Below are 22523 nucleotides of genomic sequence, written 5' to 3'. Positions count from 1 at the left end.
GTCACATATATTGTCTGTCTTTCAGGTGTGTAATAGAAACCACAGCATAGAGAGAAGTGTGTACATTGCAAGAGGTACATATGTCATAAATGTAGAACTGCATGTGTGTGAACTGTTTGAATTTGATGATTGCATATAGCGCTGAACTGACCTCTTTGTACAATACAATACAATACAGTTTATTTTTGTATAGCCCAAAATCACACAGGAAGTGCTGCAATGGGCTTTAACATGCCCTGCCTCTTGACAGCCCCCCAGCCTTGACTCTCTAAGAAGACAAGGAAAAACTCCCAAAAAAATCTAGTAGGGAAAAATGGAAGAAACCTTGGGAAAGGCAGTTCAAAGAGAGACCCCTTTCCAGGTAGGTTGGGCGTGCAGTGGGTGTCAAAAGAAGGGGGTCAATACAATACAATAAACAGAACAGAACAAATCCTCAATAAAAAATAAAAAAAAAATTTTGAAGTACGGAGCAGAATTTAACAGTAGATGATATCACATAATAAGATTTGGATAATTTTAGACTCCTGGAGACCTCATCCATCAAGCTGCCACCCCCATTTGGCCATTCCACGGCTGAAACAGTGTTGGGCCAGCCAATCCAAGGAAAGGACCCCTCTTTCTCAAGATTCCTGCGATCCTTCATCAGGGATGACTTTACCTTAGGCAGGCAAGACAACTTGGCAGGTGGGTCGTGGCACCAAGTGCCACATTTGAGTACCGAGAGGAGAAACAGAATACAGTAGGTGAGGGTTAGTATCCAATTCTAACTATCATGTTACTTATATTTTAGTGCTAATGACTAACAGAGATGCAGTATGTACAGTTAATCAGCAGCTCTAGTCATGATATGCTAAACTGAAGTAGTGAGTCTTCAGCCAGGATTTAAAAGCTGAGACCAAAGGGGCATCTCTTACAGCAGCAGGCAGACCATTCCACAGTTTAGGGGCCCTGTAACTAAAAGCTCGACCTCCCATTGTTATTTTAGTACTCCTTGGAACCATAAGCAGACCGGCATCTTGAGTTCGTTATGTGCGCTCTGGTTTGTAAGTCATGATAAGTTCGGACAAGTAAGCCGGACCTCGACCATTTAATGCTTTATATGTTAAAAGAAGGATTTTGAAATCTGCCTTAAAGTTAACCGGGTGCCAGTGTAAGGATTTAAGAACTGGAGTTGTGTTCGTATTTTCTTGTTCTTGTAATAATTCTTGCAGCTGCATTATGGATTAACTGGAGGCTGTATAAAGAACAGTTTGAATATCCAGTGAACACCGCATTGCAGTAGTCAATCCTACTAGAGATAAATGCATGAATTAATTTCTCAGAATCCTGTTTATTTAGAAAGCGCCTTAATTTCCTAACATTTTTAAGATGGAAGAAACATGTTTTGGACAACTTTGTAATATGCGCTTTAAATGACATGCTAGAGTCAAAGATAACTCCTAGATTGCGGGCTGATTCAGTAACATTAATTGGGATTCCAACTGAGTTAAATGATGACAAAATATTATGATCAGCGTGATTCCCTCCAACAATTAACATCTCTGTTTTATCTGTATTTAAAGACAAGTAGTTCTCATTCATCCACTCCTTTTATTCGCTAACCCAACTAATTAAAGACAACATCGGAGAAACTTCATCTGATTTAAATGAAAGGTATAACTGGGTGTCAAATGCATACGAGTGAAAATTAACATTGTTTCCTAATGACAGATCCCAGTGGAAGCATGTAAAGTGAAAACAGTAAGGTCCCAGTACTGAGCCCTGCGGGACACCATATTGAACTTCTGTGTATAATGATGGAGTACTGTCGGCACATTTCTGTACATATTGGAATCGATTTGATAAATAAGAACTAAACCAAGCGAGCACGGTGCCTGTAAGCCCAACATCATTTTCTAGCCTGTGTAGTAAAATCGAATGGTCGATGGTGTCAAATGCTGCACTTAAGTCCAACAACATAATTACAGTGGAGTTTCCTTCATCAGAGGATATCAGAATGTTGTTTGCAATTACTATTCTTTCCTCTGCATGTCCTGGAGTACAAAAGAAACACCACCATACAACAACATGTGGGGACTGGCAAGATCGGGGGGTGGGGGGATACGTGGTCACTGATTACAACCGCAAGATGTTATATGAATGAATATGAATAATGTTGCATCCGTGCCACAATGTTTTCTGAAATGTACTATTCAGGTCATAAAATAAATAATTCAGAATATTATATATACTTATGTCTGTGTGTTTTTTTTTTTTTTATCAGTGCGGCTTTGACATTTACAGTTATTCCCAGTTTCAAATAAAAACTAATAGCGTCCGATCCCCCTGGGGGGAGGGGGGCGGTAGTATGTATCGTGATCGTGACTGAGAGAATTAAAGGGGGGGGGGGAAGCTGAATTTTACAAGTACTATACTGTATATGTACACTGGCTGTTACAGACACAAACCAAATGAATGTGTTTATTATATAATATTAACAGTAAGAGCAGCTCACTACTGCAAAACAGAAAATACAGGAAGCAGTCAGGATTGAACCGGGGGACTCTTGATTATAAGTCAGCAATCTTGTACGCTATGCCACGGAAGCTGTTGTATCATTCTTAAACCTTTCATGAAAGTTGTTATTTGATCTTTGGACTTCAGGCTTCACACATTATAGTTTGTGCCTACATTTTGTCATTTATTATTAAAACTAGGGGGCTCCGTCCCCTGCTCGCTTCGCTCGCCAACCCCTGGTGTTGTGAAATTACAACGAGCGTGATGTATGAATGAGATATAGCATAGTGTGAAGGTTTAGATGACGCATATAGGAAGCAAATAAAGTTGTGCATGTCCAAAAACGGGCTCAGAGAGGTAGATGCTAACTTTGTGTATTGTTTGTCCTTGTGATTTGTTGATGGTCATGACCAAGGTAGGTTTAATGGGGAACTGTCGCCGTTTAAGTGTAAAAGGTAATTCCAGGTCAGAACTTGTAAGGTTAATTCTAGGAATTAGAACAGTATTGTTAGCATGTGATGTTGTAAGAAGTTTTGCGTCAATAACATTGTGTGGCATGGTGTTGACGACTAAACGTATAGCATTGCATAAACACTGTTTAGTGTTAAGGTTTCTTAATAGCATGATTATTGTTCTGTTTTTAAGGCTAAGATTGTGTTGTGTTAATCCGTCTGGGTTAATAGTGTTCAAATATTCTAAGGGGAGATTAAGATGGTCATTGTCGTCATCAGAGTCAACTTTGTCGGAGCTTAGAAAGAGCTGTGCAACTCCAGGAAGTAATGAAATGACCTGGTTACTAATGTGATCAACATTAATATTTTTTGGACATAACCCTTTTAACACAACAAACTAGATTATTTGGTCTAATGAGATTGCTGTTCCAAATATCTCCGTAACTCTTTTGAAAGCAATGCCAATTGTCTGCGTATTTTAAGGTGGACTGCAGAATAGCCGAGCGCATGGAATGTGGAACAATAGCTAAGCACTGTGTAAAATCTCCCCCTAATAAAAGTACCTTTGCTCCAAAGGGAATATTATTATTTATCAACGTTTGTAGAAGTTTATCAATGGTGTTGAGTAAGTGACTGGATGGCATTAGATGCAAAAGCAAATGAACTATTGTAGGATCTAATGCAGTTCATAAAGTTTTCACTTTCAGGTACTTGGTCAGTTAGAAGCTTCTGTAGATATGCAGGATATGAATGTAAAGGAGGCAGTCTAATTTGACCCTTTTGACAATAACGTGTAAATTCATTACTTGTATTGCTAGTTGTTTCTTCAGGGAAGTTAAGTGAATGATAATGATTGCAAATGACATTCAGTAATCCCAATGAATTGTCATGAATTGCGTTTATTTATTTTGTCCCTTCGCTGCCGTTTTTGTATCTTTGAGACTCGAGGTGTTTCGTTTTGAACCCTTGCCTGTTTCGATGCAGCAGTTTGAGACGCGTGCTGTATGCGTGTACGTTCATTGTGTCTGTCCATCTGCGCTCGTTTCTGTTAATGTGTTAGTTGAGCTTTGCGTTTTTGGAGCCGAGACATTTTTTCTTCCGGGGTTTCAGAAGCGCGTTGTATGCGCTGACGTGTATTGTTTTTTTTTTTTTCATGCGGGTTCGTGTGTTTGGTCCCGTCACTTGAGCCGTATCGTTTTGTACCTGTGATCGTGAATTCATTACTTGTTTGTTCTTCAGCGTTTAGATATATGGATAAGTAATAAGGAGGATTGCACTCACTGTTAATATGGAGCCTTTTCTGTGGTTAAACGGTTAATAGTGGATCAGTATAATGAGATCGACCTATGCTGCCTAATTTGAATGTGTTCAGATGACGTATGTTTAATACGGACGGTTCGTTTAGTAATGGGCAGGGTTGCCACCCGTCCTGTAAAATACGGAATCATCCCGTATTTGAGAATGAAATTGCGCGTCCCGTTTTGAATCAATACGGGACGGGTTTTGTCCCGTATTTTTTTTTTTTTTTTATCATTTTTTTTTAAAGCAGCGTCTCATGCAAATCATCCCACACGCATTTTATGAAGATGCCTCCTTTCCTACTTTTGATTGTGTAATACTTGATGTCATCGTTATTTTGATTGGTCATTTTAACTGTCCAGTGAGGAGGGCGGGTCTTTTAAGTAGAGTCTGCAAAGTGTTGGCATTGGGATGTGGCCCCCGCTGCAGTATGCGTCCCTTATTTTTTTGTATTAAAAGTGGTAACCCTAGGAAGGTTCTGTGGATATTCAGGATATGAATGTAAAGGAGGCAGTCTAATTTGACCCATTTGAGAACAACGTGTAATTTCATTACTTGTATTGCTAGTTGTTTCTTCAGGGAAGTTAAGTGAATGACAATGATTGCAAATGACATTCATTAATCCTAATGAATTTTCCTGAATAGTGGACTCATTATTGAACGCGTTGTCAGCTAACGCAAGCGTTTAGCAGGTGTCTGTCGTTGATGTCCGTGACGTGTATGTTTTGCTTGTGCCGTTTGAGAGGCGCGTCGTTTTATGTCCAGTATTTGGGACGTGTTGTTTTGGAGCTGTAATCGATTTGCCTGTGCTGTGTGAGAAGCCCGTTGTAGTTTATGGCATGCATTGTTTGTATTGAGCCTTGCCCGGTTTTGTATGTCGGTCAGTTGAGCTTTCTCTTTTTGGAGCCTTGCCTGCTTGTTTTCCGGCATTTGAGATGCGCGGTGTAGACGTCTGCGTTTATTTATTTTGTCCCCTCGCTGCCGTTTCTGTATGTCTGAGACGGGAGGTGTTTCGTTTTGAAGCCGTGCCTGTGTCGATGCAGCACTGTGAGACGCGCCCTGCATGCGTCTATGTTCAGTGTGTCTGTCCATTTGGGTTCGTTTCTGTAACTGTGTTAGTTGAGCTTTGCGTTTTTGGAGCCGAGACATTTTTTCTTCTAGAAATATGGATAAACAATAAGGAGGATCGCACTCACTGTTAATATAGAGCCTTTTCTGCGCTTGAACGGTTAATAGTGCCTCATTGTAATGAGATCCACCTATGCTGCATAGTGTGAATTGTGTTTGGTCCCGTTATCCGAGCGGTATCGTTTTGTACCCATGATCGTGAATTCATGACTTGTTTGTTCTTGAGCGTGAGAAATATGGATAAGTAATGAGGATCGTACTCACTGTTAATATGGAGCCTTTTCTGCGGTTGAACGGTTAATAGTGCCTCATTGTAATGAGATCTACCTATGCTGCATATTGTGAACGTGTTGAGATGACGTATGTTTAATACGGACGGTTCATTTAGAAATGGGGCTTTGTGTGTCATTTGTTATTTATGTTACTGTGGTCGTGGGTGTGAATCGTCGTTTTTGTGTACGTTTCGTGTGCTATGTCCGTAGTCTGTCCCGTTTCGTGTCCAATGGGCTTTGTGTGGTGCTCTCGGCTTCTTTTTTTTTGTGTGCTAGGGGCTTGTTGAATCCTCCTCTTTGTGTGTGTCCCGTTTCGTGTGCAATGGGTTTCGTGCTCCTTTTTTCTGTGGTCTGACTCCTTTTTTCTGTGCGCGACGCCTCATTTTTTATTTTACGTTGCATTCCATCTGGTTCCCGTTGCTTGCGGGGGGGGGGGGGGGGGGGGGGGGGGATTTGTGGGGCGCCTGCGCAGTACGTCTTTTGCGGCCACGGCCCATTGCCGTATATCCCTGCGTCCATCCGGTTTAGCATTCTCGGTTAGTAATGTGGATATGAAAAACGTTTCTGTTTTAACAATGTGTTTACAGAGATTATTGTAGAAATAGAATGCACATGAAATGCATGTGTTCCAAATAACGATCTATTATTTCCACTCTAAAACTCCAGCACTTCACTCCCAGATAATCAAGGCTTTGACTGGGAGAACTTTGTGCACGTTCTGTGGCGGTGGGGGGATGGAATAGTAGACTGCTTGTCTTGATCGGCACATTTGCAGGACAAAAGACGCTGACGGAGAGGTGTGAAGGGATTTATGGTGGGCCGGATCTACGAGTTTTTTTCGTAGGCTTTGGTAATTCTAGTGTTAAAGCAGCCCCTTGAAATAGACCAAAATTTTATTTTTGAGTGTTTGGCTTAGCTATGTTTAGGCTTTAGAAACACATTTGTAATGAACTGTGATGAAACCGGGGTGTCGGCGAAGCCCAAACACAATCACACAAATGGTTTATTAATTGAATTCCTGCACAAAGTAGCACAAGTAATTTCACTCCACAATATCTCTCTCCACAATTTCTCTCGCCACTGCACTGCCCTCCTCCAATCTAGCTTTATGTCCTCCCAGCTCCGACTCACCTGGATGAGGCAGTGTGGTCCCTTTTATTGAAGACCAAGGGAGCACTTCCAGTGCCTTAGCTACTGCACGATGGAAGTACTTCTGGATCATATGGAAGTCCCATATTTTGTGGAGCGCATCTCTGCGGCACCCCCTTGTGGCACCTACAGACCCAAGCAGGACTGTGCTGCCAAACTACGACTCCCAGCATTCCCTGCTGGTTCCTGAATGAGTGCCAGTATGAAGGGTTGCTGTCATCTAGCACCAGTGGGGAATTGAAAGTCCTTAGTGGCCTCTTCCACTTTTGTTGGGCTATCTGTGGGCTAGTATGACCATCTCTGCTGGGTCTTGCCCATTTCTCTTTTCTGGTCGGGATCCCTGTCTGCCTCCCAGCAGCCTCCCATCTGGGTAAGGAGCCATCCACTCTTCTGACTGGAATGCCGATCCAGCCCATGTGGTATCTTCATAACACAGGCTTTTTATTATTATTTTTTTTCCCTGTCTTACACCTGAAAAATGAGGTTGAGTCCACAGGCTTCAGGAAAACCGGCTTTATTCAGTTCAAAATGGGAACAGCAAAGGTATCTATTGAAACAAGGGCTACCACTTCACTACACAGCGACATGGCAAACAAGCAGTGACATTATCATTCGTCCTTTGTTGGTGACCTTCTTCAGTTCAGGAACAGGTCAGTCCTATGGCTGCAAATCAGTGGCTGGGATTGGATCGTCCTGGAGGGGGGATACAGAAAAAGTGGGCCATGTCAGTGGCCGGATTAAAGTATTCCCCGCATCAACCCTTGCCTGACAGATGTTCTGCATGGTGGGGCTGCACCCTTGTTATTACCTTGGTGACGTGGCGAACCTGCCATTGCCTCGCAGTGGACAAACAACCATTAACAGACGCATTACCTGTGTTTCAGAGCCGGGTGGTGTCTTAATGGGTCTCATAGATAACTGTATAGGCTTTCTGAAAAAGATGTCGCTCATATTCAGAGCACCCTAATGACCTGTGAGAATGTGCAGATAATTTTTACATTTATGTTTACATTCTGTATTATCCCTTTCTCAAAACACAAACCTTATTTTCTAATACAAAACTTTCATGTTTATTTTCCATCATAAACATAGTCTGAATGCGCCATGTGTTAGTAATGGTAATCCTCAAGTTTTCAATCAGAAAGTTATCAAAAATGTCAAACTCCCCCCCCCCCCCCATTTTAAATGATGATGTCCTATCATGTTGCGGAACAGATAATTCAATTCTCCATGGCCAAATGAATTCATGGTACTCCAGAATACCACTGTTGCATCCCTAGAGAAGATGGCAAACTCAGTCAGCCGGGGGTCTGATGAAGGCAGTCAAACGACTGTCTGAATATTCACCACTGAAACGGCAGCTGAGATCCTTCCTTCTCATTATAACACTTCTGATGGATCAGATGTGTCCCTCACATTAGACTATTGTCCTATTGGAGGCTAGTTTGGGTGTTGTTGCACTGTATCATTGCAGCTGTTGTTCATGTGCTGTGCTTAAAGTGCCTTTGGTAGGTGTTTTTTCTTTTTTTTTTTTTTTGGACCCCCTGTTAATCCTATACTCAAGTTAGTGATGAAGAACTTGATGATTATCATTACTGACAAATGGTGAATTTAATCCATGTTTAAATAAAAATGAAAGAATTGCATAAGAAAAGTAAGACTTGTTTTTTGAGAAAGCAAAGACCATGTAGAATACAGGAAAAATAATTAAAACAATGTCTGGACATTCCTGCTGTGCATTAAGCTGGGCTGAATATTAGACTCATTTTCATTGTCTGCTGGTCAATCCCTGATGCAGTTTTTCTTATTTGCTTATAACCTCTTGAAAAGCCCTATGTAGGTATCTAAACATGAAGGGGAAAAAATCAGCAGGCTGTATCTGTTAGAAGTATACTTTCTGTAAACCTAAACACGGCAAAGCCAAAAATGCTAAATATTTTTTTTTTCCATTTCTGAAGGTCTGCTCTTACCAAAAGGTACAAGTAGGCAAAATATGTGCCTGCTAGGTGGTTTAGTACTTGAGACATGATCTTGTGAAATTAATGAAAAAATAAAGTTGTGTCAAATTTGACACCTCTCTCCCCTCACAAATTGTATTGATCAAAATATTTTTACAGGTGGTCTCCTGGATAACATGGGTACACCTGGGGCCTCATGTATAAACTGTGTATACGCACAAAAATGTTGCGTACTCCCGTTTCCACGCTCAATTCGCAATGTATAAAACGTAAACTTGGAGTAAAGCCATGCACATTTTCATGGTAGCTTAAACCCTGGCGTACGCAAGTTCTCTGCTTGGATTTGCTAACTGGTGGCACCCAGCATCAAAGCAGTGCTTTTGTTTCAGGCAGTGAAAAAGCCCCCCCCTACCCCCCCCAAACAGTTTCCCGCTGTGCCACGTTCTGGACGTTGTTTAGGCTATTTAAACCGGTGTTGTGGTATAAGAAAAATCCATATCATAACAAAAATAAATGGTTTTTGGTATGAGTGTTTGACATCGGCTTTGACATAATGTACCATAAGGTGCATACTAATTCAGTGTGAGCAGGAACACTCAATAAAACTAAATTTTAAAAAAATTAAAGTGACAGTGAGTTACGAAGAAGGCAGATTCACCACCGTTTGTGTGTCAGCTTTTATCTATCCAGATCAGAGAATTTCCAGTTCCATTGTCTCAAAACACCACTCACATCTACAGTTATTCCCAGTTTCAGATAAAAAGTAACTGTGTCAGATCTGGGGCGGGTGGGTGTTGGATCGTGACTGAGAGAATAAAAGTGAAAGAAAAACACTGAAAGTCCTATAAATTGTACACTGGCTGTTAGAGACACAAATCAAATGTATGTTTTTATTGTATAATATTAAAAATAAGAGCTGCTCACTACTCGAAAAGGTAAATTTGCGGGGGAGCTGGTTTTGAACTCACGACCTTTTGGATTTTAAGTCGGCAGTTTTAACCACAGCACCACGGAAGCTGTTGTATTGTACTTTTACCTTGCATCAAGTGTTTATTTGATCTTTGGCCATCAGCCTTCACACATTATACAGTTCATGTCTACATTTTGTTATTTATTACTAAAACGTGAAAAACGTTTCTGCTTTAATGATGTGTTTACATAGATTGTTGTAGACCCAAAACACACAAATTATTTCCCCTTACAATTCGGGGTAGCTTTATTCCCAAATAATCAATCAAGGCAGGAACTAGGAGAACTTCTTACCCTTTCTGTGGCGGTGGGGGGATGGTATAGCAGGCTGCTTGGGCTTAGGCTTATCAACACATTTAGAAGACAAAAGATGCGGACAGAGAGTTGCGAAGGGATTTAAGGTGGGCATGATTTATGAGTTTTTTTCATTGGCTCTGGTGATTCTAGTGTTAAGGGACGCTATTATGAGGCTAGGAGAAGAGATATGTCTACATTGTTGCCCAGGTGATGCTTGGGCCTGATGCTTATGGAAGAAATGCTTATACTGTTTCCCGAGTAACATTCGGTATTAATGCTTTTGGCACTTCTACAGCCTGAGTGACGTTGTGGTCTTAACGCTGAATAGGTGAAACTGATCTTCTATGATAAATTGGGAGGTGTCTAGTCTATTATTGTGTGGTAGAGAGTTCACTGGAAAAAGCACATTTTTATTCAAAATTATTTTGGTTCTAGATATCTTTTGAATGGTTAAATGTCACTAAATAGAAGGGCAGCTTCAGCAAACCAATACTCAAAACTATTTCAGTCATTAATTTTGTTTATTTGAAGGAGAATCCAGGTATTAAATGTTAGTTTTGAAAATATACAACCTGAACGATTCAAATCAGGGGCACACAGTACGCTTCGCTTCGGGTGGTTATAACTTTGGATGTTGCAGTCTTTGGTTTCTTGAACCAGGCATGATGCTTGGGAGCAGACAGTTGGTCTTAATGTGGTAAAGTCTGAGTAGTTTTCTCTTTGGCAGTTTTCTTTCAGTCTCTCCTCCTAATCTTGGCAGTTATGATGTCCTTCTGGCAGTACCTTTTACAATCCTTTGAATTTATAATGTCTTGCTGACTGCCCCTATTCACAACAAAACCCTGCCTTATGTAAGCTCATCAGTCAAATTTGGGACAAATGGTAAGCTCCCATGGTCTGGTTAATTGGTGATCAAATTACTTTTGGCTAGACAGGAAACATGTTCATCTTAAAGTCCCAAGCCTCCATTTTGCATATTCTTAGAAGCATGCACATACTGGTCACTTTATCTAAGCCTAAACCTATACATTCTAATATTCAATGACACTCTTTAACAATTTATACTTCTTTTCCCAGAATTCCTGTCTGCCTGTTTAGCAACATACAGTACCCCAGAATTTTATCTACTTCCAAAATTTGACAGTCTTAGAAAACTACCTCATGAATATTAATTAACTAATGAGGTAATTTGTGCATGCCTTCTATTTTAATTACATAACATTTCCCACATGAGCTCTGATCCCACAAATTAAGTCATTATCTAAATAATTCTAAAAAAACAGACCAATGTTAAATAAACAAATTAAATATTACGAGTTCTATTCAGCATACTGTAAAAGCTCAATTTTCCAACAGCATTATAGTAACATTTTTTGTTTTGCAGTGAGCAAATGTTGTAAGCTGTTGAGTTTGCATCGCATATAGGCAGCAAAATCGGATTATTTTTTAAAAGAGATTTGTGCTTGCTTTGAGAGTGAAATAACTTGACCAAATGAGATGAATCATTTAATTTGTACACTCATGCATTTGTAAGAGGCGTTGAAGAGAGAACGTGATTAGTTGCTTTTAAATGGTGTCCTACACAGCCCTGATGAATGAAGAAGAATGAACAAAGCCTTTGCATTCCTTCTGCGATTGTAAAGGAACACTTTTACAGATGTCCATCAGTCAAAGTATCTGCATTTTCTAACCTGTGTTTACAGTACAGGGTCCTGCTGTGCATCCACACATATAGGGATGTGGGAGGACTGCACTTGCAGCAAGAAAATTCAATGCTATATTCAAACGAAGTGTCTATTTGGCTTATCTACTCAAGTGATGATGTGACTTACCACATTTGTTAATGCCAAAAGAATTTATTTTATATCCTTATTAATATGCTGTGTTAACAGAGACGCATAATTTGAGACAAAGTTAGGACAATCAAAATGGCATACTTAATTGCTAGATATCAATCTGCAAACACTGAAATTGTGTCATTCGTTTGGCTTTTGAAGACAAACTACCATTAATTGTTATAACCAGTAAGTGAAAGCACACATCATGTATTTGAATGGTATGTTGAAGAATGTGGTGCTCTCTCACAGTTATAAATTTATTGTGTACAAGCAAGGTTGGGCTGTACTGGAATACATGTACCTGTGTTACATATTAAGAATACAAAAGTGAGTATTCAGGATTCAGTCTTCGGTATGTTTTCTAAAGATGTATTCAAGACTACAGTTACTTAATGGAATTGTATTTTAAAGTATACAGTATTCATCTTCTAGAAAAAAAATAATGTACAATCAGCCCCCTGTCTCCATGAATTCAACTAAGTGCAGAATGAAAATTTTTGTAAAAAAAATTACAGGAATTTCAAAAAGCTCAACTTCAGTTTTCTGTGTACGGAGCACTACAATGATTGTGATTGTAATTAGTAATATTTAAGTAATTATCTGTTTTATAAGCAGCAGTGCAATAGATATGGAGGAAATGTAAAACGGTTTGTGACTTGCTGCTGATTTTGGCTTTCCTATTTGCTTTTTTTCCTCCTTAACCTACTTGCAGTTTGAAATTGGCAATAATAATGAAAGGGGATTTGAATGGTGGTCTGTGGTTGACTTTTTTTGTCCAGATAGTTAAACAATGCGGTGCACGTCACCTAGAGTTTTACGTGCATGTGCATTTAAAATAGGGGTTACTTGTGTAACCTTTGTTTCTGTGAATATATGGCTCTGAAAGAACAATTAAGTGGTCGAAGCAGTCCCTTAAAACGGGGGTGTATAATGTCTGTCCTGGAGGGCCGCAGTGGCTGCTGGTTTTTATTTGAACCCAATTCTTGCCAATTACAGGCCTTATTTAATTTAAGGCTTCTTAGTTGATTGATAGCAATAATTGACTTCTAACTAAGAAACTGGATTAGAACAAAAATCCTGCAGCCGCTGTGGCCCTCTAGGACTGACATTGCTTACCCCCCCTGCCCTAAAGGTTAAGAGGAAGTGTAGTGCTATCTCTCAAAGAGAAAATAAAAATCTTATATCTTGTGAAATGTGGCATGTCGCTTGGTTGGATTTAAAGAGTACATGAGGATGTGCGTAGATGATATGCAAATACTTATAATTGAGTGAATTATTTAGTTGGTAGGTTAGTTAAGAGCATGTATGCAATGTGAAAAATAACCTTTTTTTTTTTTCCAAAGGATAGTTTTGTTTGTTAACTTTGTTTATTAAAAGTAGACCACTCGGGATCAGAGCTACAGTCTGTGATGATGTAGGTCCTGCTCCATGCTCCCTTACTTCTGGGAGCCCAACACTGTCGGTAATGTAACCGGAAGAACTGGCAGATGGGCAGCTGAGCAAGGGGATGGTGCCAAAGGTGCAAGTGCTTTTATTAAAACAAACCAAACAAAAACAAAACAGTGTCCAAAGTGCAGTGGAGGTTAAAATGTCAATAAATCCTACTGCCGGTCACTCTAACTCCTAAAACTGCTCAGCTGGAGTGACTGCTTCTTTCAGCTTTCACTTCAATGCAGAAACACCCCCCTCCTGTATCGCACCTGGGAACCGCTCTGGTCACACTACCACGACCCCCTACATAAGCCATGAATGCGGCTATTATTTACTTTAAAAAACTGGCCATTCTTTTAGAGCTGCAGACCCGCTATATCACGCAGTCATTATTATTATTTTTCTTTTTCTTTTCAGATATTCAGCTTTTATTAAGTTTTCTGGAAAAGTTGGTTCCTTGATTTTTGATGAACTGTAAAAACCGAGCTTATGTTTCATGTGAGACTGAACTTAATTTTCAGTTCATAGTTTAAGTATATTCAACTTGTATACCATTTTTATGTACTAGGCTATATAGCAGTTCCTGAAGGAATTTGGAAAGTATTGATAAAGTATTCAGAAAAAGTTACACATTTTCAGTTTTCAGTAGCTAAATAACTTTTTTTTTAAAAAAAAAAAAAAAAGAGTATTCTGACAAACACTTTTGTACAAATAACGACAGGCTACACAACTTTCAAATTCTGGATTTGTACACTGGAATAAGATTTAATAAAAACTAATCATTCAAGCAAGAAATCTTGAAAGCAGCAGAACAAAGGCTGTGTTAAGTGGAGATCTAAAATAGAGGATTAATGTAAACCTGACAAGTTTGATTTTTAAAGTTAGGACAAAATGTAAAAGAAAGAAAAAGGAAGGAAAGATTTTAAAAATTAAAGCACCATGAGCTTCTGACATTTGAAATATGAATTGTTTAACTAATGTGTTAAATGTTACTCTTTAGTAATATTTTGTAACCAGCTAATGATGCAAATATTATAAACCTAACTATTTGGTTCACTGATAGACCAGACTTGGAAAAACAGCTTTAAAGAGTTGATTCAAGATAGTTTAAATAGAAATATCTTGTAATTTACTAATTCAGCAATAGTAGTGCTTGAATTTGTGTATTTATTATGGGTTTTAAGTGGTGGTTTTTGATTACTCGACACAAAATTTCAGAGAATAAATTAGAATTTGTACATATGAAGGCAAGTCAAGAAGTTTTTAATGTATCATTCTTTATAAATATTATGCTGAAATCCCCCTGAGATTATAAACCTCACTTGTTGTTACACTGTGGTGATCCCCATATCTGGCACACATTAAAATTCAAACCTTGCATTGTATTTTGATATTTATGAATGAACATACTAGTTATGTTGGTGATAGTTGGGAAAACTACCAAAGATCTGAAACATCTGGCAGTCCGCCAGACCTTAGGAGTCTGTAATTTTAGAGTGTTTGGAATAAAAAAACTGGTAGTCATGAGGGTCTGGACTACTGATTCATGTACCCCTGTAACTAAGTACTTTTCTGTATATTTGTATGTGTTTTTTGAAACCAAATGCTGAAATTATTGGTAGGCAGAGCGGTTAAGACTTTTGAACTAGGATTTCAAACTGTCAAGTACTGGGTTAAACTCCTGCTTGTGATAATGTGTGACCATAGCAAGTCACTTTACCTTTCCATGATATAATTGGAAACACAAATTTAAATGTAACCAGATTTATCTTAAATATTTTAAGTTGCCTTGAATAAAGGCATCAGTGAAATATTAATAATAATATTAAGTCACTTGAGCTGCTTACTCTTGAACATGCTATATACAATTGGCCTTGGATAAAATATTGTTGCATTAGACCAGTTTCTTCAGTTGTGTTGATGGTTATTGTAAAAACACCATTTTATAGGAAAATACAATATAATTTATTTTTGTATAGCCCAAAATCACACACAGCCCCCCAGCCTTGACTCTCTAAGAAGACAAGGAAAAACTCAAGAGTTCCCAAAAAGAAACCCTTGTAGGGGGAAAAAAAGGAAGATGCTTTGGGAAGGGCAGTTCAAAGAGAGACCCTTTTCCAGGTAGATTGGGCGTGTAGTGAGTACCAAAAGGGATAAATACAAAACAGAGAACAGAACACAAGCAATCCTCAATACAATATAATAGTGCAGTAGAACTATTACAAGTACAGAGCAGAATTCAAAAGTAGATGATATTGCATAATAGGATTTGGATTTGTTCTGGAGACCTTGGCCATCAAGGTGCCTTCCCCTATTGGCCATTCATCAGTTGGGTCAGTGATGAGCCAGCCAATCCAATGAAAGCACCCCTCTACCCAAGGATTCCTGCGATTCTCCATCAGAAATTAGTGTATTCTTATAAATCAAAATGAGTAAGCAGTAGAAATAATTTTGAAATTTGAGCATATATTATAATGAGCCACAGTAATGGGGTAAAGGAAATGAACACAGGGTAAAGTCTTTTATTGGAGTTTGAACTGATGGTTTGTCTATTACAAATCGAAACACTTGGAAAAACTTTATTGGAAACTGTATGCATCAAGTTATTACCTTCCCTTAGGAGAAGGTTACCGCAGGGAAGCTATGATTTCGGCCTTGGAGCACACCACAAATGCTTTTACACTGCACTGTCCTGTTCCAATCCCAGATGTATGCCACAGGCTTCTCTGCAACTTGCTCTGGTGTCCTGGCCCCAGAGCATGTAACACATTCTGCTGCATCCTGCTTTTTGATTCCGCCCCCAGGACACATTTATCTCACAAGTCTGCTCTAGTTTTCCGCCCTCTGAGGCTGGCTTCTTTCTGAAGAAAGTCCCACCTGAGAATCCCACTGGACAGCATTTATGGCCTGTTCTTCTCAGCTTCAATGCTGTTCATTTGGAGCTCTAGGCTGCAGATATATATATATATATATATATATATATATATATATATATATATATATATATATATATATATATATATATATATATATATATATATATATATATATACTTTTTTTCTGAAGGCTTCCATCCCTCCAAGTTTTTGGGTGCCAGTATTTGCATATTTTACGGCCATCATCTATTCCTCTCAACACGGTCTCAAGTCTCTCCCTGCTGACTGGCATCATAAAATAGGGTCTTATAATGTAGTAGTACATGCTTACCTATTATCTTTATTGAATGTTTACAATTTTCAGATATTTACACCATTCACTCAAGAAGAGTTATTTGTTTTCATCAGTTATGAAAACTGACCAATGAAAATGTTCCTATTTTAAGTCCACAGATGGAAATGTATATGCAAAGCAGCGCTTGAAGTGGATGTACCTATCCGAAAAGTGACGGGCGTGGAGCACTTCCTCATTAGAAACTAAAATGCCACTATTTAAGTCCAACATTTCTCACATGGAGCTTGCAGCACTGCGAGTTGGGAAGGGGGTCGGTTTTCAACAACATGAATGGGGGCTGGAGGTTGACTGAGTGGAACAGGAAACCAAAATGATAGCCATTATGCATTTAAGAATGCCGGTAGTCAAAGTAAAAAACCGTGCATCGGCCAACAACTCCATGGCTAGAGATGCTATTCGTGTGGCCCATCAATCACTTCTGTTGAGTCTTTTGTTTGCATATACAGTAATCCCTCCTCCATTGCGGGGGTTGCGTTCCAGAACCCCCCGCGAAAGGTGAAAATCCGCGAAGTAGAAACCATATGTTTATATGGTTATTTTTATATTGTTATGCTTGGGTCACAGATTTGCACAGAAACGCAGGAAGTTGTAGAGAGACAGGAACTTTATTCAAACACTGCAAACAAACATTTGTCTCTTTTTCAAAAGTTTAAACTGTGCTCCATGACAAGACAGAGATGACAGTTCTGTCTCACAATTAAAAGAATGCAAACATATCTTCCTCTTCAAAGGAGTGCGCGTCATAGAGAGAGAGAACAAAGCAAACAGTTAAAAATCAATAGGGCTGTTTGGCTTTTAAGTATGCGAAGCACCGCGGCACAAAGCTGTTGAAGGCAGCAGCTCACACCCCCTCCGTCAGGAGCAGTGAAAAACAAACAATCAAAAATCAATACGTGCCCTTCGAGCTTTTAAGTATGCGAAGCACCGTGCAGCATGTCGCTTAACGAAGCAGCTGCACAGAAGGTAGCAACGTGAAGATAATCTTTCAGCATTTTTAGACGAGCGTCCCTATCGTCTAGGTGTGCGAACAGCCCCCCTGCTCAATCCCCCTACGTCAGGATCAGAGAAAGTCCGCGCAAGAGAGAGAGAGAGAGAGAGAGAAAAGTAAGTTGGGTAGCTTCTCAGCCATCTGCCAATAGCGTCCCTTGTATGAAATCAACTGGGCAAACCAACTGAGGAAGCATGTACCAGAAATTAAAAAACCCATTGTCTGCAGAAATCCGCGAACCAGCAAAAAATCCGCGATATATATTTAAATATGCTTACATATAAAATCCGCGATAGAGTGAAGCGCGATATAGCGAGGGTTTACTGTATTTCAAGGAAATTTGTGATAATGATATTTATGACTATATGTAAAAAATACTGCATGTTTTATCAGCGATTGCAGCTTGCAGGCAGCAGCATTTATTAGAGCAAACAAAATGAAGGGCATTTTCCATCTTTCTTTTCCAATGAGCTGCTGTCATTGATAGACTACCTAATTCTAAGAGTGAATCTATTGCCACAAGGTGCCAACAGCAGCAGCATTATAGTGCAATAGTAGTGACACAGCATAAGTCACATGTAAGCACAGAAATTGGTTTGGAATTGTTTTCCCTTGAAATCTTAAGTATAATTAATTATAACATTACTGCTTAACACTTTAGTTTAACAATAACAGTAACTAAATTAACTTAACCTTGTACCTCTTTAGGAGCTTACATAATATTGTCACCAAACAAAATTGACCTGAAATTTTAAGTACAAATGTATACAAACAGCAGAAATCCAAAGAAACTTTCAAGTCAAAATGTAAACACTCACTGCTTACAAAAATAAAATAAAAATGATGTCTTAAATAACAGTTGCCTTGCATCTTTTTTTGATTATCATCAAACGAGGTAGAATAACGCAACAGTTCCAGCACTGATAAGTCTAATGTCTTGATAAACATCATTTGGATATACAGTCATATGAAAAAGTTTGGAAACTCTCTTAATTCTTTGGATTTTTGTTTTATCATTGGCTGAGCTTTCAAAGTAGCAACTTTCTTTTAATATATGACATGCCTTATGGAAACAGTAGTATTTCAGCAGTGACATTGTTTATTGGATCAACAGAAAATATGCAATATGCATCATAACACAATTAGACAGGTGCATTAATTTGGGCACCCCAACAGAGATATTACATCTATACTTAGTTGACACTCCTTTAGCCTTTGAGTGTCTGGATTCTGGATGGAGGTATGTTTTGACCATTCTTCCATACAAAATCTCTCAAGTTCAGTTAAATTTGATGGCTGCCGAGCATGGACAGCCTGCTTCAAATCATCCCATAGATTTTCGATGATATTCAAGTCAGGGAACTGTGATGGCCAGTCCAGAACATTGTACTTCTCCCTCTGCATGAATGCCTTTGTAGATTTCGAACTGCGTTTTGGGTCATTTGTCTTGTTGGACTATCCAATCCCTGCGTAACTTCAACTTTGTGACTGATGCTTGAACATTATCCTGAAGAATTTGTTGATATTGGGTTGAATTCATCCGATCCTCAACTTTAACAAGGGCCCCAGTCCCTGAACTAGCCACACAGCCCTGGTTGGACTATTGTAATTCGTTGTATGTTGGTGTTAGCCAGTCCACCCTGTCTCGGCTCCAGCTGGTGCAAAATGCTGGTGCACGCCTTTTAACTGGCACGCGAAAAAATGAGCACATTACACCTGTGTTATCCTCACTGCACTGGCTGCCTGTTCAGTTTAGAGTTCATTTTAAGATTCTTTTATTTGTTTTTAAGTCCTTAAATGGGCTTGCTCCACCCTACCTTGCTGAACTGCTGCATATGCACTCTCCTTCCCGCTCACTCAGATCAGCTGGTCAGCTGCTTCTGGATGTGCCTAGGACTCAGCGAAAGCTCAGGGGGGATAGGGCTTTTTCGTTGTGGCTCCAAGGCTCTGGAATTCACTGCCGATCCACATTAGACAGGCCTCTTCACTGCCCATTTTTAAGTCTGCTCTTAAGACTTACCTCTTTGGCGTTTGATCCTGTGTGAGCAGTTGATTTTACTCTGTTTTAACTGTGTTTAGTTGTGTTTACTATGTTTTAATTAGTTTCATTTATTGTATTTTATTTTACTTATTTATTATTTTGTTTTTGTTTAAAATTTATTTTAGCCTATGTTCAGCACTTTGGTCAGCGGCTGTTGTATGTAAAGTGCTTTATAAATAAAGTTGACTTGACTTGACTAGCATGATGGAACCTCCACCAAATTTGACCGTAGGTAGCAGGTGTTTGTCTTGGAATGCGGTGTTCTTCTTCCGCTATGCAAAGCGCTTTTTGTTATGACCAAACAACTTAATTTTTGTCTTGTCAGTCCAAAGCACTTTGTTCCAAAATGAACCTGGCTTGTCTAATGAGCATTTGCATACAATAAGCAACTCTGTTTGTGGCGTGAGTGTAGAAAGGGCTTCTTTCTCATCACCCTGCCATACAGATGTTCTTTGTGCAAATTGCGCTGAATTGTAGAATGATGTACAGATAAACCATCTGCAGCAAGATGTTCTTGCAGGTCTTTGGAGGTGATCTGTGGGTTGTCTGTAACCATTCTCACAATCCTGCGCATATGCCGCTCCTGTTTTTTTTTTTTTTTTTTTTGGCCTGCCAGACCTGGGTTTAACAGCAACTGTGCCTGTGGCCTTTCATTTCCTGACTCCATTCCTTACAGTTGAGACTGACAGTTTAAACCTTTGAGATAGCTTTTTGTAGCCTTCCCTTAAACCATGATACTGAACAATCTTTGTTTTCAGATCTTTTGAGAGTTGCTTTGAGGATCCCATGCTGTCACTCTTCAGATGAGAGTCAAAGGGAAGCACAACTTGCAATTGACCACCTTAAATACCTTTTCTCATGATTGGACACACCAGTCTATGAAGTTCAAGGCTTAACGAGCTAATCCAACCAATTTTGTGTTGCAAGTAATCAATATTGAGCAGTTACATGCATTCAAATCAGCAAAATTACAAGGGGACCCACATTTTTGCACAGCCAATTTTTCACATTTGATTTAATTTCATACAACTAAATACTGCTTCACTAAAAATCTTTGTTTGGAAAACACCCCAGTACTCAGATGTTCCCAGGAAATGAAAGACATACCACTGTTATCTTTTTTTTTTTTGTTGAAAGTAGAGTAAATTATAATGCAGGCAGAGAGGGGTTCCCAAACTTTTTCATATGACTGTTTCATGAAATGAGCAAGTTAGAACTTCAGTGTTGGAACTGTACAAATAAACACTTTAATAGTTAACTAGCCATCCTTGTCAAAATTTCACAAACTTTACAATCATTGGCTTTAGTGCCTCTCATTAAACTATGGGCCCACACACAAAGCAGGAAAACTTGGATATCCACAAAAGTAACAGAGTGTGAAGAGAAAAAAAAAAAAAAAAAAAAAAGAAACTGAACAACTCATACGAAAGTGCTCCGGAATACCTTCAGAACTGTTCTTCTTTGCCCAAGGAAACCTAAGTCTTTCTCTTTTGTGCCTCGCAGAGTGGTGTCTCATCTCTCTCTCTCTATTTTTATTTTCTTTGCAATTGTAACCCAGTCCAAATGGCAACTTGCTGGCATGCTAAGACCTCTCGCCAACAGTCTTAGCTGCTATACTACTGATTATGATACTAGCAGTCAAACTCACTAGTTACCTTTGTACTTTGTCATTAAACTTCTTCCTTTCTATGTTTTTTTGTTCCAAGTGTTTTTTTCCCTCCTTTCTCTCTCTTTTTCCATTTTCAAAGCAAAACAGAGCTGGAGTTGGGCAGCCCCTGGGTCAATTGATGCCATCTTTATTTCCCGATCTTTTTCAAGTCTTCTCCATTTGCACCTTTTGGTCAGTCCCATTGCATGAACAGAATACAGACCGTCACTAATCCAGTCACAGCAAAGATGCTGTCAAGATATGTTGTGCTCAGCAAGTTAACCAAGCACATATCAAACAGTGATTCAAAACAAAAAATACATCTTTTTATGGTTTATTAAAATTAAACTAAATTTTGTCATGGCATGCTTCATATAACTTGGGCAAGGATGTCTTTGAACAATTATTTTCTACCTGGTAAGCTGAAACTTAGGTTGAGCTTTTTAACCATTATCCTTGGCCAAAAAATATGTAACTGCATTAGTAATTTCCATCCACCGTTTGCTCTTCCTGTTATATGAAGCGCAACTAGCAAGTGCTCCAGCTATGTTCATTTGAGCCGTTTGTTCCCTTTTTGGCTACACATCACCAGCTGCTAGCATCGCGTTGCCTTCATAGCTTGATTTTTACTGGACAGTGTGGTTTTGTTTCAAGTGGTGAAACAAGTTTATTGTGTTTCCATCTTTAGTGGGAACAGTTTTCTTGCGTATCTTGCAAAGTGTTGTACTTTGTTGGAGGTTTGACCTCTTGTAGTCAAACCACTTTCATACTATCAGAGTGGATCCCTTTTTAGGTACTAATCATCATCTGAGGCTGACACACTACTCTCGCTCCGAGATCTGTTTGGGCTGGTGTCATTTTTGTGTGCACTAGGGAATGTAAATGTATCGTGTCACTGTATCATTGATATTGCAAGATGACACTTTTTTTAATCGTGTAAAATTTATACCGGTGTTATTGTGGACACTGTGATATGGCACAGCCCTACTGTGCAGAGTATATACATAGCGAAATATCAATAAATATTGACAAACGTGTCAATTTTTTTTTTCTATAATGTCATCAAATTTCAGTCAAATCTCAACATTTTTGAGATTTTGGGGTATTTGAGGGTTTTTTTTCTAATTAGTGTTTTCTATAATTATTGTATCAGTCTGTGCTATCCATTCAACACGAGCAACATTGTGTACATATGCCTATAAAATGTATTATCTTATTTTATTCTTATAACTAAATTTCTACCCCTTTTTAAGGTAATTGGAATATAAACAAATTCTTTTTTGAATGTATTTATACTCTGGTGATTTCCCCCCCCCCCCCCCCATT

General features: G+C 39.0%; 1 protein-coding gene across 2 annotated transcripts in view; it reads left to right on the top strand.

Moving 5' to 3' along the window:
• The window catches only part of hgsnat (heparan-alpha-glucosaminide N-acetyltransferase), a 379450-nt gene that overhangs the window by 4575 nt on the left and 352352 nt on the right, over nt 1-22523 (top strand). The gene's annotated exons all lie outside the window — the stretch shown is intronic.

This window comes from Erpetoichthys calabaricus, chromosome 5 (genome assembly GCF_900747795.2).
Source record: "Erpetoichthys calabaricus chromosome 5, fErpCal1.3, whole genome shotgun sequence".
Lineage (NCBI taxonomy): Eukaryota > Metazoa > Chordata > Cladistia > Polypteriformes > Polypteridae > Erpetoichthys > Erpetoichthys calabaricus.
The sequence above is the reverse complement of the archived record's forward strand: the minus strand, read 5'-3'. Positions and strand labels throughout refer to the sequence as shown.